This window comes from Magnolia sinica, chromosome 3, assembly GCF_029962835.1.
Source record: "Magnolia sinica isolate HGM2019 chromosome 3, MsV1, whole genome shotgun sequence".
Taxonomy (NCBI): domain Eukaryota; kingdom Viridiplantae; phylum Streptophyta; class Magnoliopsida; order Magnoliales; family Magnoliaceae; genus Magnolia; species Magnolia sinica.
In genome coordinates, this window is record NC_080575.1 from 81,692,777 (window position 1) to 81,708,684 (window position 15,908).

General features: G+C 38.8%; 1 protein-coding gene across 2 annotated transcripts in view; it reads left to right on the forward strand.

Moving 5' to 3' along the window:
- The window catches only part of LOC131240075 (pentatricopeptide repeat-containing protein At2g13600-like), a 42,528-nt gene that overhangs the window by 13,418 nt on the left and 13,202 nt on the right, over positions 1-15,908 (forward strand). For both annotated transcript variants that reach the window (XM_058238108.1, XM_058238109.1), the window contains exon 2: positions 14,716-14,847. The gene's annotated coding sequence lies outside the window, so the exon portion shown is untranslated. The remainder of the gene's footprint in view (positions 1-14,715; positions 14,848-15,908) is intronic.

Consider the following 15,908-nt stretch of genomic DNA (forward strand, 5'->3'; position numbering starts at 1 on the left):
ATTGATGGAGTTGATAGCCCACCAAGATCACTCCTCTCTCTCTCTCTCTCTCTTTGTGTAGAAAAATGGTGAAATATTAAGGAATGAAGGGATATATGTAGAGAAATTGTTAAAATGTGGTTAAATTCAATTAATGTGATCGTAGTTAGCTTAGACTAAGATTATGACAATTAATTCATGATTTGTAATTAATGGTGGATTAAAGGAGCATGAGATGGCATGGTGTGATGATGTCATACATAGGGTATGGAATGAAGAGGTGTTGACTTTGGGGAGCATATGAGAGATGGGAGGTATGGGTGTGTATGACATCACACGTATGGGTAGAGATTCTCTCACCCATGTGTGGCATGTGCATGTGTATATGACATGTGTGGAATGGAGTACATGGCGCCTTGCACACATGATACAATAATTATTCTTCATGGCGTATCTCACTAACGGAGTATCGTACAGACGCACGGGTTGTACCTCCACGATCGCGGCGACGGGGCGGTCGATATGAAATAGGTTTCGGGGTCTTGAGGTTCCGGTCAGTTGGGTGTGTACTATGAACTGTCAATCCAGGTCTAGCTAAGGGCATCAATCATTATGTACATAAGCATAGAAAGTCGTACGGAATAGACGGGGTCTTACACAAACACCGGGCGTGAATGTTAATTAAATCTTCTGGCTAAAAAATTAGGCCATTTTATTCCTGAGGTGGGCCAAAGTGTGCATAGCAAGCAGCTGGCTAAAGCGATGCTTTTCTAGCCATGTGTTTTCTTGCATACTGCAGCCTAGTTAAGGAGTTAAATGGATCATTTTTAGGGCTGAAAGTCTAGAAAGTGTGGCCCAACTAATGGATGTCTCATATCTTGCACACGTGCCATATTGGCACGTGTGCTTGCATACATGGGCTATGCTCCACTTATGTTATTAGCAAACCTCTCTTAGATGGATAATTCCATTGTTCTCTGTGATTTATCATGGGTGCTAGCTCCATTTTCAACTATATCTGATGCTGGTTGCTCAGAAATCTCTCTACGCCCGCACCCCTCCACAACCCCCCCCCAAATCATTCATTTTGATTCTATGGTTAGAAAACTTTGGCCATCTTTACCTGATGGACTTTCAAACATCGTTTTTTTTTTTTTCTTTTTCTTTTTCTTTTTGGTTTTAGCTAAGAAAAGAAGAAGAAGAAGAAGCTAAATCAATGGGACCAATGACCTATGGGGAATTGATAAAAAAATTCTTCCAAATTGGAAGATCCTAGCCATCAAATCTTTGGCCATCTTTCTAGATCATTGCTTCTTTTTTTTTTTCTCCTCTCTCTCTCTCTCTCTCTCTCTCTCTCTCTCTCTCTCTCTCAACTGTCTATTTGTTGGTAGCTGATCTAAGGATTAGTAATATCTAATCTATGGGATATTTAGTGAATCTCCATATGTAGTAGGGCCCATAAGATGAACGGTTTGGATGTTTGAATCATGGGCTCCATTTTCAGACTTGTTCATCTAGAGATTCAAGACACTAGTCACCTTCTGATGGCATCATGACCCTGTAGTTCCTCCTTTTCTTTGACTTTCTTTCATGGTTTATTATAGGAAATGTGTTAGCAACTGATTCCTTGAGATTTCCTCTGAACTGTTTTTGTCTTCTGAGGATAGCATGGAGATCCGCAACATCATTTGCCAAATCATTAAAAAAATCATCTCATGCTCCAATGCCAATATTTTGGTGGGTTTTCGACCTGCATTTCTAGACTCGTGTGCAATTTGGGGATAGTTTGACAGACCAGATCAATGAAAGACTCGCCAATTCATAAAAAATTGAAGTCCGTATTTGGCACTTGGGTGATGGCCAAACCAACTCATGGAAGTTGGTCAATGCCAATGGCTTAAAATGCTTCTGACATTAATTTGGGTTAGGAAGAGGGTATCTACATGTTGTGGTTCCATTTTCCACTCTGCCCAAAACAAACAACGGAAAAGGATGAGTAATCGTTCTGCAAAAAGATTCATTCTGCTCGTAGTCAAGGAACATCCAAATGGAACCTTATGGCTACATATTTTAAATTCAATTATGAGCATCCAGTTGAGTCAAGAGGAAACAGAAGATATCAATATGGAAATGGATATATAATTCATGGTAAGAGTTTCTTCAGATATAAGGCCTTATTTGCATATGGTCAGTTTGATCAAATCGAATTGGATTTGCCTAATCCATTCAATTATGTTTGATAGGTAAAATACCAGAATATTTCCAATTAGAATAGGTATTATTGTAAAATTTAGGAAAAAACCTTTTTGTATTTTCAAAGAATCTGTTGCAAAATATTGACTTTTAAAAATATATTTTAATAAAATAAAAAATAATTTATAATATATAAAAAGGGTTTGAAAAAACACCTTTTTGTGGGTTTTGGGAATAGTCCCACATTGGAAAAAGAGAAGAACTTTTTATGGTTTAAATGAAAACAGTGGAGTATTATAATATTTGCTCACCAAGGACTATGAACCTTGTGTGTTCCAGTGCTACCTGCGCGTGCGCTCGGGCTCTAGCATGGGATCGGTCTCGGTCTCGGGCACGGGCTCAGTGCAAGGGCGTGGGCATGTGAGAGAGTGTGGCTGTAGAGGCGCTAGTGACGCACTTCGGACGTCTACATCATCTTGAGAGGGTCGCTCCTTCGCGACCTTGAGCGAACCGGAGCGAGATGTGTGTGAGTCGCGGTGCGACTAAGTGGCTAAGGCAGATGGCTGGATGAAGGGGAGACTAGAGGACTGAATAAGAGTCCTCCAGTATATAGAGAGAGCTGGAAAAAGAGCTGTTGCAGTAGATCTGTAACAGTTGTGCCATTAGTGCAGGGTCCAGCAGTAACTACTGCATGGCTAGCTGTTGTCTCACAACAGTCAACATGCAGTAGCTTAATGGCCCATGCACAACAGTCAGAAAACGGCCATTAAATGACTAGTTTTCTCCAACAGCTAGAAAACAGTCATGGGATTTAATTCCCTTGACCATAACCCCCAGCCACCATAGCCTATAAAAAGAGGGCCTAGATGGGTTTCCAAACCATCTCTCAACCTACTCCAGCAGACCCATATGAACTGAGACAGCAAACCACTCCTCTCTTATACTCCAGTGATTTCAACAAGACAACAAGTATTGAACCCTTTGCTTGAAGAACAGACCAACGGTGTGGTCTAGAACGGTTCAATTGAACCAATAGCTGAAGTATAGACCAGTGCAGTGGTCTCATTTACATACATCTTCTTCTCTCTTTTTCTTTTTGAAAATTTTTCTTTATTGTATTTCTGCCAGACTGAGTGTAACAGAGTTCCATTTGGTGGGCCTTCGTGTTTGCTGAACGCAGACCCACACCAGGCTCGTCGTATCCTAGAAGTGGTTTGCCTGTAACCTATCAGCATACTCAATTCACTTGAGTAGGGGCAAATAACGTTTTAAGGACAGCGTCCCAGACATGCTTCAGCCTGTCCTTATTTAAGCTAATTTTATTTTCGGTTTCCACATTATATAGGAATAATATAAATTTGTATAATTTCCAACAATCTTAAAGCGTTATTCGATGGAAGCCAACAATGTTTCGTCCATCAAGTTGATGAATCAGGACTTGATACGTCTTGATCGGTTCAATGGAACCAATTTTACGAGATGGCAAGACAAGCTTAAATTTCTTCTGACGGTGCTGAAGATCTACTATATATTAGGTCCAAATCTGCAAGCACTACCTGAAGCATTCGACACAGACACACCTGAACAGGTGGCTGCCCGCGCTAAACAAGCTGAAGACGAAATCTTGTGTCGAGGACACATTCTAATTGCGCTCTCCGACCACTTATACGATCTGTACCAATAGACGTCATCAGCAAAGGAGATCTGGGCTGATCTGGAGTTCAAATACAAGGCTGAAGAAGAAGGTACCAACAAGTTTCTCATTGCCAGGTATTTTAACTTCAACATGGTAGATAACAAACCGCTGCTGCCCCAAATCCAAGAACTGCAGCTAATAGTAAACAAAATCAAAGCTATCAAAATTAATCTTTCTGAATCATTCCAAGTCGGAGCTATAATCGCCAAATTGCCACTGATGTGGAAAGACTATAGAAAAAAGTTGCTGCATAAAACTAAGGACTATAAACTAGAACAAATCCAGAAATACCTCAGAATTGAGGAAAAATCCCATAACCGCGACAGAAAGAATGATAACGGGAATGCCTCGTTCAAGGTACATGCAGTAGAGAACACTAATAACAAGAATTCCGAGAAGGACGATTCCCTGAAACCTAATAAAGAGAAATTCAAGAAAAACGCTCAAAAGAAGAACGGAAAGTTCAAAGGCCCATGCCATGTCTGTGGAAAAATAGGGCACTATGCTTGAGTATGCCGATATCGCAAATCTAAAAAAAAGGCAAATGCAATAGAAAAAGACAATATTGTAGGTATGATCACTGAGGTGAATACCATCCAAGGAAAAGTTTCAAGTTGGTGGTATGATACTGCCGCTACAGTACATATGTGCTACGACAAATCAGCCTTCAAAACCTATGAGAAATTGACCAATGCTCAAGAAGTCCAAATGGGTAATGAAGTCCGATCGAAGGTCGTCGGCAAAGGAACTGTCGAACTGATATTCACCTCTAAGAAGAAAGTGATTATGACTAATGTACTGCATGCCTCAGACATGAGGCAAAACTTAGTTTCTGGGGATCTTCTCGGTAAACCAGGCATAAGGGTGGTGTATGAGTCAGGTAAACTGATTCTGTCCAAGAATGAAAATTTTGTCAGAAAGGGATATGCTTGTAACGGGATAGTTAATTTTTCTCTAAATGAAAGTAGCACTTATGTGTATATGGTTGAATCCGTTGGACTGTGGCATGATAGACTAGCCCATATAGGGTATAATACCTTGAAGTTTATGACTAAGAATGGTTTAATCTCATACATAGATAATGAAACCGATAAATGTGAAGTGTGCATATGATCCAAAATGATGAAGAAACTTTTTTCAAGTGTTGAAAGATCGTCTCAAATATTGGATCTTGTGCGCAGGGACATCTGTGAGTTAAATAATATTCTTACTCGTGGAGGTAAACAGTACTTAATAACCTTTATAGATAATTGCTTTAAATATGTGTATGTTTATCTGTTAAAGAGTAAAGATGAAGCATTGAACATATTTAAAATATATAAAGCAGAAGTAGAGAATCAACTAAATAAGAAGATAAAAATTCTCCGTAGCGATAGAGGAGGAGAATACTTTTCCAATGAATTTGATAACTTCTGTGAAGAACATGGACTAATACATCAATGTACTGCCCTATACACACCTCAACAAAACGGAATAGCTAAAAGGAAGAATAGAATATTAGTAGAGATGGTAAACTCAATACTGATAAGAGCAAAGTTGCCACTAAGTCTTATGGTGTGAGGCACTGCTTGCAGTGTTCCATATACTAAATAAAATTCCATCTAAAAAATATAAAATATCTCCATATGAAACATAGAGAGGTAAAAAACCTAACCTATGATATCTTAAAGTGTGGGGGTGTCTTGCATACTGCAGAACTCCTGATATAAAAAGAACTAAGTTAGGACCAAGAGTTATTAAGTGCGCCTTCATAGGGTATGCACAAAATAGTAAAGCTTATAAACTTCTAGATATAGAGTCTAATACAATAATAGAATCAAGAGACGTTGAGTTCTTTGAGAACTCACTATCCTTGGAGTCAAAGGATAATGAAGTCCAAACTCCTAATAGAGAACTAGATAGCACAGCTCCACAGATAATGGAAACTCCTGTTGAACCTCGTAGGAGTCAAAGGACAAGAATAGAGAATAGTCTAAGAGATGACTACATAGACTCACAACGAGTCATTTTCTATCTTGTAGAAGGAGATAGAGAAAATGTTATAAGACAAATACCTATAGTAATGACTATAGAATATGATCCTAAAACATATAAGGAAGCTGTATCTTCTAGAAACTCGCCTTTCTGGAAAGAAGCTATAAACGATGAAATGGAATCCATACTGTCAAATCAAACATGGGAACTAGTAAACTTACCTTCAGGTTCTAGACCCATAGGTTGTAAGTAGGTATTCAGAAAGAAATGTCGCACTGATGGGACTATCTAAACCTTTAAAGCTCGACTAGTAGCTAAGGATTTTGGATAAAAAGAATGGATAGATTACTTTGACACATACTCTCTTGTAGCTAGGATAACATCCATTAGGATATTATTTGCGCTAGCTTCCATACATCATCTTCACATCCACCAAATGGATGTAAAGACTATATTCCTGAAGGGTAACCTTAATGAGGAGGTATACATGAAACAACCTAAAGGATTCGTTCTACCAGGAAATGAAAACAAAGTATGTAGATTAGTCAAATCTCTGTATGGATTAAAACAAGCACCAAAACAATGACATGAGAAGTTTGATTCTAAAATACCATCTCATGATTTCATGCATAATGTAGCTGATAAATGCATATTTTCTAAAGTAGATGGTAGTTGTATCGTTATTATTTGTCTGTATGTTGATGACATGTTAATAATAAGTAATAAAATGGAAGGTGTGACTGAAACAAAGAAGTTTCTATCTTCCGTATTCAAAATGAAGGATCTTGGACAAGTTGATACCATCCTAGGTATCAAAGTTAAAAAGCATTGTGGGGGTTATGCTTTGTGTCAATCTCACTATATTAAGAAGATACTACACAAGTTTAACCATCTAAATATAAAAGAAGCAAAGACCCCATTTGATCCAAGTATTAAGTTAAAAGAGAATAACGGAAGAACAGTTGCACAATTAGAATATGTGAGTGATATAGGGAGTCTTATGTATACTATGTAATGCACTAGACCTGATATTGCATATGCTGTGAGTAAACTTAGTAGGTTTACTAATAACCCCATTACTGAACACTAGAATGCAATCAGTAGAGTTCTTGGTTACTTAAAAGCAACCAAAGACTTATGACTATTTTATTCAGAATTTCTTGCCGTATTGGAAGGATATACCAATGCGAGCTGGATATCGAGTGCAGGGGACAACAAGTCTACTACAGGGTGGGTATTCACCCTAGGAGGTGTAGCTGTATCTTGGGGATCCAAGAAACAGACTTGCATAATGCACTCGACTATGGAGTCTGAATTCATAGCCCTGGCTGTAACAGACAAAGAGACTGAGTGGCTAAGGGATCTTCTATTAGAAATTCCTTTCTGTGTAAAACATATATCGGCTGTATCACTACATTGTGATAGTGAAGCCACATTAGCTAAAGCCTATAGCGGCACAGATAATGGTAAGTCTAGACATATCAGTCTTCGACATGATTATGTCAGATAATTGATTCGAGATGGAATCATTGTTATTTCCTACGTGAAATCAAGCAATACCCTAGCAGATACTTTCACTAAACCTCCACCGAGAGAGGTAGTAAAAGCTGCATCTAGAGGGATGAGGTTAAAACTCTTCAACCAAAGTTCCACTAGTAATGGTAATTCAACCTAAAGTCAAAAAATCTCAAATTTTGCGTTCAATAGGTAAGAACAAGTCACTGATATATGGAAAGTTTTCAACACTAAATTATAAAACCTCATCCATAATAGATAAGTGCTAAGCATTATGAAAGAGGATTGAGTCTTAGAACTCTTAATGAAATCCAGTCTATAGGACAAGTGTCTTATAGTAACGGAGACACCGGAAGGATTTCATCTATATGAACGTAGAGATGGTGTCGTCTCTCATGAGAGTTAGAAGTTTTCTCTCGGGATCGTTCACGAATTAGTATAAGCACATGACCATTAATTGTGCTGAGCAAGATTATGGGAACTCTAACAAACACATAACAAATATGTGTATGGCTTCTCCGACTCTGTTATCTAGGAATAACTAGTTCAACGCTACGGCTGCCAGTCATTTCGACAGAGTTTTGAGATACTTACACTAAGGGAAGATTAAAATCGAAAGATATCTTTCTCTATGCATATAAGCTGATTATTATGGCAGAAATGTTTAATCGAGAAAAAAAATATTTTTTAAAATCAAGTGGGGGATTGTTGCAAAATATTGATTTTTAAAAATATATTTTAATAAAATAAAAAATAATATATAATATATAAAAAGTGTTTGAAAAAACACCTTTTTGTGGGTTTTGGGAATAATCCCACATTGGAAAAAGAGAAGAACTTTTTATGGTTTAAATGAAAACAGTGGAGTATTATAATATTTGCTTACCTAGTCTAAGGACTATGGACCTTGCGCACTGGAACACCCGCGCGTGTGCGCTCGCACTCGGGCAAGGGCACGGGCTCGGGCTCGGTCTCGGTCTCGAGTACGGGCTCGGTGCGAGGGTGTGGGCATGTGAGGTAGTGTGGCTGTAGAGGTGCTAATAGCGCACTAGAAAAAGAGCTGTTGCAGCAGATCTGTAATAGCCAGGGTATCCTAAATCGGTTACGTTTCGGCCGTAACGGCCGATACGTAATGGTAATGGTGGGACCCGTACGCGATACGAGGTCAAAACGGCCGTTACGGAATTCTGTGCCTTGAAAAAAAAAACCTTGCCTTTTTTCCTTTCTTTCCTTCTTCTTCTTCTTCTTCTTCTCTTTCTTCTTCTTCTTCTTCTTCTTCTTCTTCGGCAGATGCGGCTGCGGCCTCGGCCTGCTTCCTGTTCTTCTTCTTCTTCTTCTTCCTCTCTCTCTCTCTCTCTCTCTCTCTCTCTCCTTTCCCTCTTTCCCTCTTTTTTCTTTTCTCTCTTCTTTCCCTCTTTTTTCTTTTCGGTTTCCCTCTCTCTCCTTTTTTTTTTAAAAAAAAATTGCAGGAGTACCATGCACCAGCTGCTGTAGGTACATGTCACGCTAAGACGAGCGCTGACACTCCTCGAGCTCCGAGTTGTACGAACGGTTCAAAGGAGATCAAAGTTATATGGGCTCCACAGTGATGTATTTATTACATCTACACCGTTCATCTATTTTCAGAGATCATTTTAGAGCACTACCCAAAAAATGGATTATATCCAGAGATCATCTGGATCACACCAAAAATAGCAGCGGAGATAATGATTTTCACCGTTAAACAATTCGTAGGGCCCATGGTAATGTTTATTTTCCATCCAATCTGATCAGACCCGAGTGGGCCCCACCATGAGGTATGTATTTCATCCATGTCATCCATCCATTTTGCCACGTCATTTTAGGTCAAGATCCAAAAATTAGTCATATCCAAATCTCAGGTGGACCACACCATAGGAAATAGTGGTTATAGAATGCTCACCATTAAAAATTTCTTAAGGTCCACTGTAATGTTTATTTTCAATCTAACCTATTAATTGGGTCACACTGACGTGAATGAAGGGAAAACACACATGTCAGCTTGATCTAAAACTTTTGTAGCCCCCAATAAATTTTTAATGGTTAACATTTAATTATTATTGTTTCTTATGGTGCAGTCCACCTGAACTTTGGATGTGCCTCATTTTTGGGCTCATGCCCTAAAATTATTTGGCAAAATGGATGGACGGTATGGATATAACACATTCATCATGGGTGGGGCCCAAAAAACTTTGACAGGTGTGTTACACTTCACAATCTGAGTCCCGTCTAATTCAAGCCTTAAAAATTTGTACACAAGACATATGTTAACTTAAAATTTAGCAATTAAATTATGGACGACAATTGCTAACTCACAATGCCAAAATCAAATTGTTTGAATAGTTTTAATTGTTAATTTTTGGACTTTTATTTTTTAAAATAGGGCTTTTTGATTTTTTTCATGATTCACTATCTAATAAATGTCCACCAATTCATAAGTGGGATAATGACAATAAATCGCATGAATTTGAGGCTGATTTGGAGTATAGATTGGTCCTCCAAGTTGGTCCCAAATTGGCAACGACATCTACCTGAATTTAATTTCATTTTTTTAAAGAACTATTTGGAGAAATGATATCAAGTTCTTAAGTATATAAATTACATATTTAGAAAATTAAATATATGAATTTTGTAGTCAAATTCAAGTTACCTGGTTAAAAAATTAATCAGATAGTCCGATACAACTTCTCACCAAAGAGTGGACTGGTACACCACCATAAACACGTTCCAAATTATAAATAAATGCATATTTGAAATGCTTAGAATATTTCAGATTTAATCCATATTTTTTCATATTTTTTTGGCAAAAATAAAAATAAAAATTGCACCGTTATGGGCCGTTACGCCCCCGTATCCGTATCGGTTTCGGAGGGCACCGTTACGCCAACCGATACCGATATGGGACACCTTGGTAACAGCTGTGCCATTAGTGAAGGGTCCAACAGTAACTGCTACATGGCTAGCCCAACAGCTAGAAAACAGCTAGCTGCTGTCTCACAACAGTCAGCGTGCAGCAGCTTAATGGCCCATGCACAACAGTCAGAAAACGGCTATAAAATGGCTAGTTTTCTCCAACAGCTAGAAAATAGTCATGGGATTTAATTCCCTGGACCATAACCCCCGGCCACTATAGCCTATAAAAGGAGGGCCCGGATGGGTTTCCAAACCATCTCTCAACCCACTCCAGTAGACCCATACGAACTGAGATAGCCAACCACTCCTCTCCTATACTCCAGTGATTCCGGCAAGACAGCAAGTGTTGAACCCTTTGCTTGAAGAACAGACCAACGGTGTGGTCTATAACGGTTCAATTGAACCAATAGTTGAAGAATAGACCAATGCAGTGGTCTCATTTACATATGTCTTCTTCTCTCTTTTTCTTTCTGGGATTTTTTCTTTATTGGATTTTTGCCAAACTGAGTGTAACAGAGTTCCATTTGGTGGGCCTTCGTGTTTGCTGAACGCAAACCCACACCAGGCTCGTCGTATCATAGAAGTGGTTTGCCTGTAACCTATCAGCATACTCAATTCACTTGAGTAGGGGCAAATAACGCTTTAAGGACAGCGTCCCAGACGTGCTTCAGCCTGTCCTTATTTAAGCTAATTTTATTTTCGGTTTCCACATTATACAGAAATAATATAAATCTGTATAATTTCCAACAGAATCTTGGGTGTGTTTGCTGCTTTCTTAGTATGAAAGAAATGGATACTTTGGTTGTATATTTGAAAGCAAGTCATTCTTTAATTAGTTTTGATATTGTTGTATCTTTTATCAGCAGTGAAAGTTGATAACCATCACAAAGCAATAAAATTATTCATGAAAATTTAGATTTTCGCATGATTTTCCTTAAAATGATTTCATGGTATAGAATAAGCCATCTGGTTGTGCTTCACAACCCTGCCTGTCTCTTTCTAAGTTGATGTGAATGGAAAGAATGCTGCACTTCGCTACAACTTAATGCAAGATTCTTCCCAATTCAGTTGGTCGTCATAGATCAGTGATTTTTATCAAACCAGATCAGCTGTTGGATCTTGAGTTATGAGCTTGCTGGTGGGCCCACTTAAGATTTGGGTTGCCATCAGTTTCATCTTTGAGTGTGAGAGGAATGCTAGGAAGTGTGGAAATTGCTAAAAAGTGAGGAGTCCTGGTGAAGAAGGGAATTTTGATGGCTTCAAATCTTGGAAGCCTCTATATATAGGAGTCTTGATCCCCATATCACTCTCCACCATTTGCAATGTTTCCCATCTATATGTAGAACGTAAAGAGTAGAGAAGGTGCGGAGAATCAGGCTCCAAAACAAGCTCTTAATGTAGGCTGCAATGGTGAATCAAGGTACATGTTTCATTTGACAAAGTCAGTGATTTTATGAAAGATTTTAGACTGCAAAGGAAAACAATAGTTACATCTTGCATGTGGTATCAAAGCACTGCATAAATCATGTGTTTGATCCTTTTTTATTTTATTTTTTAAATCGTGATTCATGACTGGATATGGTGAAATTTGGTCTATTATTTTCCTCATTTCAGTCCTGCGTCTTTGATTGTTTTTAGCATGACATTTTGTTTGCTGTTCTATTGATCACCTGTAGAGAGCATACACTGCTTTTTCAGCGACATATCTTAATTGCCATAAAGTATTCAGCAAACAGTGGCTGCCATATAGTGCCCTTTATGACACAGGGATGAACGTGATGAGGATAACTACTCCGAATCCATGGAGCTTCTCTGAACTCCTCACAGAGACTTCTTGAATCCACGAGGAAAGAAAGCAGAAAATAGAAATAAATTCTAATAAATTCGAAATTGATTAATTGATGAATAAAAACGAGTTCACAACCCTTTAAATTGGGGTAATAAGCAATGGGAAAGAAATCAGAATCAAACTACAACTCAAACTCCTAGAATCCGCGACTTACTATAAATAGTAAACTTACTATTTATAGACGGTCGTGATGTCTACTAGTGCGCAAGGTTCTCGGCCAAAAATAGTAAGTGTCCTATTTCGCTTCACCAAACCGTTCTCCTAATTATTCCAAGCTCTTTTCACGTTGGGTAAAACTCGTAAAGCCCGACGGATGAAGAGTTATAATCAAACTAAAACTTACTATTTATAGTAAAAACAAAATTAAAACAGGGAAACGACCGTCGATCCAGGGGTTTTTCGCAATTCCGGGCTGCGTAACCTGGCATAGCAGGGTTGGTTGGCTAAACTAGCTCGTTCTACCCCAAAATCATATATTTTACATCAGATAACTCATTCCGGATTGCGAGATATGCCCGATCTAAGGTCCGACGGTCCGGATCACTTGTGTCATCGACCGAGCCTTTTCTGATCTATCTTGGCCATGAAACTGTCCGCAACCCGCTCTACATCACTTTACGACAGCTATTGAAAGCTTTTTGGCTACAGCATTGCATATATGCTGAGGCTTTGCAACTTGTCTCTCTTATGCTTGATGCTGACGCTGATCCATGACTTCCTGAGAAGACCAAATGTGGTGGCTTGCTTGTATTTTCTATTGTGATGAATTGATCGCAGCAATTTTTTATTGCTACTTGTATCATTCTTTAGTCATTATTCAGCATGATTATATGATTGAGTAGAGGTTGCTTTTGGTTCCTGTTTAAGACTTATATAGATGCATCTTAATTAATCCTTTCAAGTTTCAACTACATGATTAGTTTGGTTTTCTGGGTGATTAAAAGTTGACTGTTGGCACGGTTAACCATGTAATCTTGCTAATTACAATGTTTGATCATCTGCTGGTCATTGTTGAGCTGCTAGCATGGGTAGTTTTGGTTGGCTATTTATCTTGATTGCTGATCAACGACCAGGAATGTGCTGGGCCATGGTCATATCCATATACGTGTATTAGTTTCTGTAGTTTAGCCATTGCCAATTAAATCTATTGAAGGTTTCGATCACCTGTCCAACTATTGCCGATCCAGTTTGTGGTTGGTTGATCACCGGTTTTGGATGTTACTTAAATGGGTACGATCATGGTTTGCTGTATTTTTACAGTCCGTAATCGTTGCTGGAACTGGATCTTGTTTGGCCAGCTTCATTGGCAGTTATGATCTTTTGGGCCGACCTCACAATGTCGGGTTTTCTGTAGGGGCTGCTCGGACTGATTATTTTGATATGTTTCAATACATAATACGCCACTTATGTGACAGCATTGTTGCTGCACATGGGACTAAATCGTTGCACACTACAGAAGTTCATATTGCTAAACTCGATGTGGTCCACAGTTACACATATTCAGAGAATAAGAATCCACTTCAGGGCTTGGGCTTCATCCAATGGACTGCAATCAATAGCATCAGTAGGTGCAGTCCATGATAGGTAGATGGCTCTGGTTGATAAAAGCCCAACTTTGGAGCACTAGTGGAAATGTTGGGCTGGTCAGTGGTGGCCTCAGGTATATGTTTGGAATTTGTGCACATAAGGGGTGCAAAGATGCTATCCAGCAGTGCAGGTTAGCATGTGGGCATGATCATAATAGCCCTTTTCCCGTGGACAGAAACGTGAATTTGTCTAGGATATGACCATACATCTAAATTCCCTAAATTAGATTTAAAACCCTTTGGTTGTCCTTTCACAAGGCAGAGTTTTAGCAAGTTAGAAAAACAAAATTTGGAGGGTCATGGCTACTTGCATTGTTGTGTATGATATAGATGGTTACATGAGGATAAATCATTGTGGTGACAGCATCGAACTGTATAAGTAGCACGTCCCCAACATGGCACACTAGTTCTTGAGTCAGTTAGCCCATGCTCCTCTGCTACCCTCTTTTCTTTTCCTCTCTATAATGGCCACAATGCAAGTCACAAGTGGAGTCAGTATGAAACCAACACTCACATGTTGCAAGCTGGTAATGTCACTCTTATGCTCTTGTGTTTCTCTATGAAAATGGAATAAACAAACCATCATAGGTCAGTAGGATCACCATTTGAAACATTATGAGAATTATTAGGTGAATCATGGGGGACAAATCTATGCTCCCTATCTTGGTGGTCATGGTAATGCCTTGTTGGAATGTCAGGGATTGGGGTAAGGGTAGGTAGCCCAACATGGCGCCAATGATAATGGGAAGCATCCAGAGGACAATCTTCGTTTCTTCAAATTGAGTTACAGAACAAGGAGACAATTTTCTGGTTTTTGCATATGAAATTAAAGCTTTATCCAGGCATCTAATAACAATAACCACCATACGCTTAGAGACAAATATTTCAGAAAAAAATTTATTTATAAATTCATTCTAGATTGACCCATTATTTAAAATTTTGCTTAATGACTAGGAGCTCGACTGATTCAACTTGGTACGTTGTGGCTCCAGGTATTGGGTTCTTCTAACTCCTCTTCTATAAAATGGGTGAGTTTGCATCGACTCAATCAAGTTGAATCGGAAAAGGGAAAGGCTGCTTTTGAAGTTCAAACCAGATATACAAGGAACATTTTGCTAGAATCGGTGAGTTGACCAGATTTGAACTTGTGTAATATGCCTGGTGACAATGGTAATCTCTCTGTTTGGAATTGTGAGTTACCTTTCCTCGAAGAAGTTGAATTTTCGTCTGAAAACATGGATCTATTCCCTGAGGGTTGATTTGATGTAACCCTTTAGATATGAAGAATCATCATATATACTGCAAGTCTGCAATGGATGGCTAGCTACTGTCCACCCGTCACATATAGCAACATGTCAAATGGATGCAACATCCAAGTTCTGTAAAAGGTAGCACCTGTGATGAAGACTGGGTAAAAAATCAATCCAGTTCAAGCATCATGCCAGCTACCCTATAGGAAAACAATGAATGATTTGAAACAGATCCAGCAAAGGTCTGATTTAAAGGAAAGGAGAAAATGTTTAGGGGTGTTTTCTTGTGTTCTTTGGGTGGTCCTCCAGGACATCATAACATTATTTTAGGGTTTCATAGTAAACAGATTAGAAGTGAGTGGTTAATTGCTCTCTAACATTCTTTTTTCTCCAAAAACTCCCTTTTCTTTTGTCTTATAATTTTCTTATCATGCCATGATTTCTACATGGTATAAGAGTGGTATCTTAGATTCTTTCCTATTCTCTTCCCTCTCTGTCTCCCTCCCTCCTCTTTCTTTTTCTCCCTTTTTTTAAAAATTTTTTTTTTATTGTTCTTTTTCTTTCTTTCTTTTTTATTTTTTTTCCTTTCTTTTTTCTCAAAGCAGTTCAACAACAAATCCACTGGCACCAGCTTTCTCAACAAAGTAGGTGGTCTATCTGCTGGCACCGATCAGCACAGGTAGCATGACTGGTGCACCTACCGGCACGGGCCGGTACACTTAACACCTCTGCCCAGCCTTGCTGGCGCACCGGCTGACACCAGCGGGAATCTAGCCATCTTTTTTCTGGACATAGACATGAATTTTTCTGGGATACATCCATACCTTCCCTAAGTACCCCCTTAATTAGATTTAGGACTCTGTGGATGTCATTTCACAAGAGAGTTTTATCAAGATAAAAAAACCAAATTTCAGGGATTGTTTGCCGAATGCTAC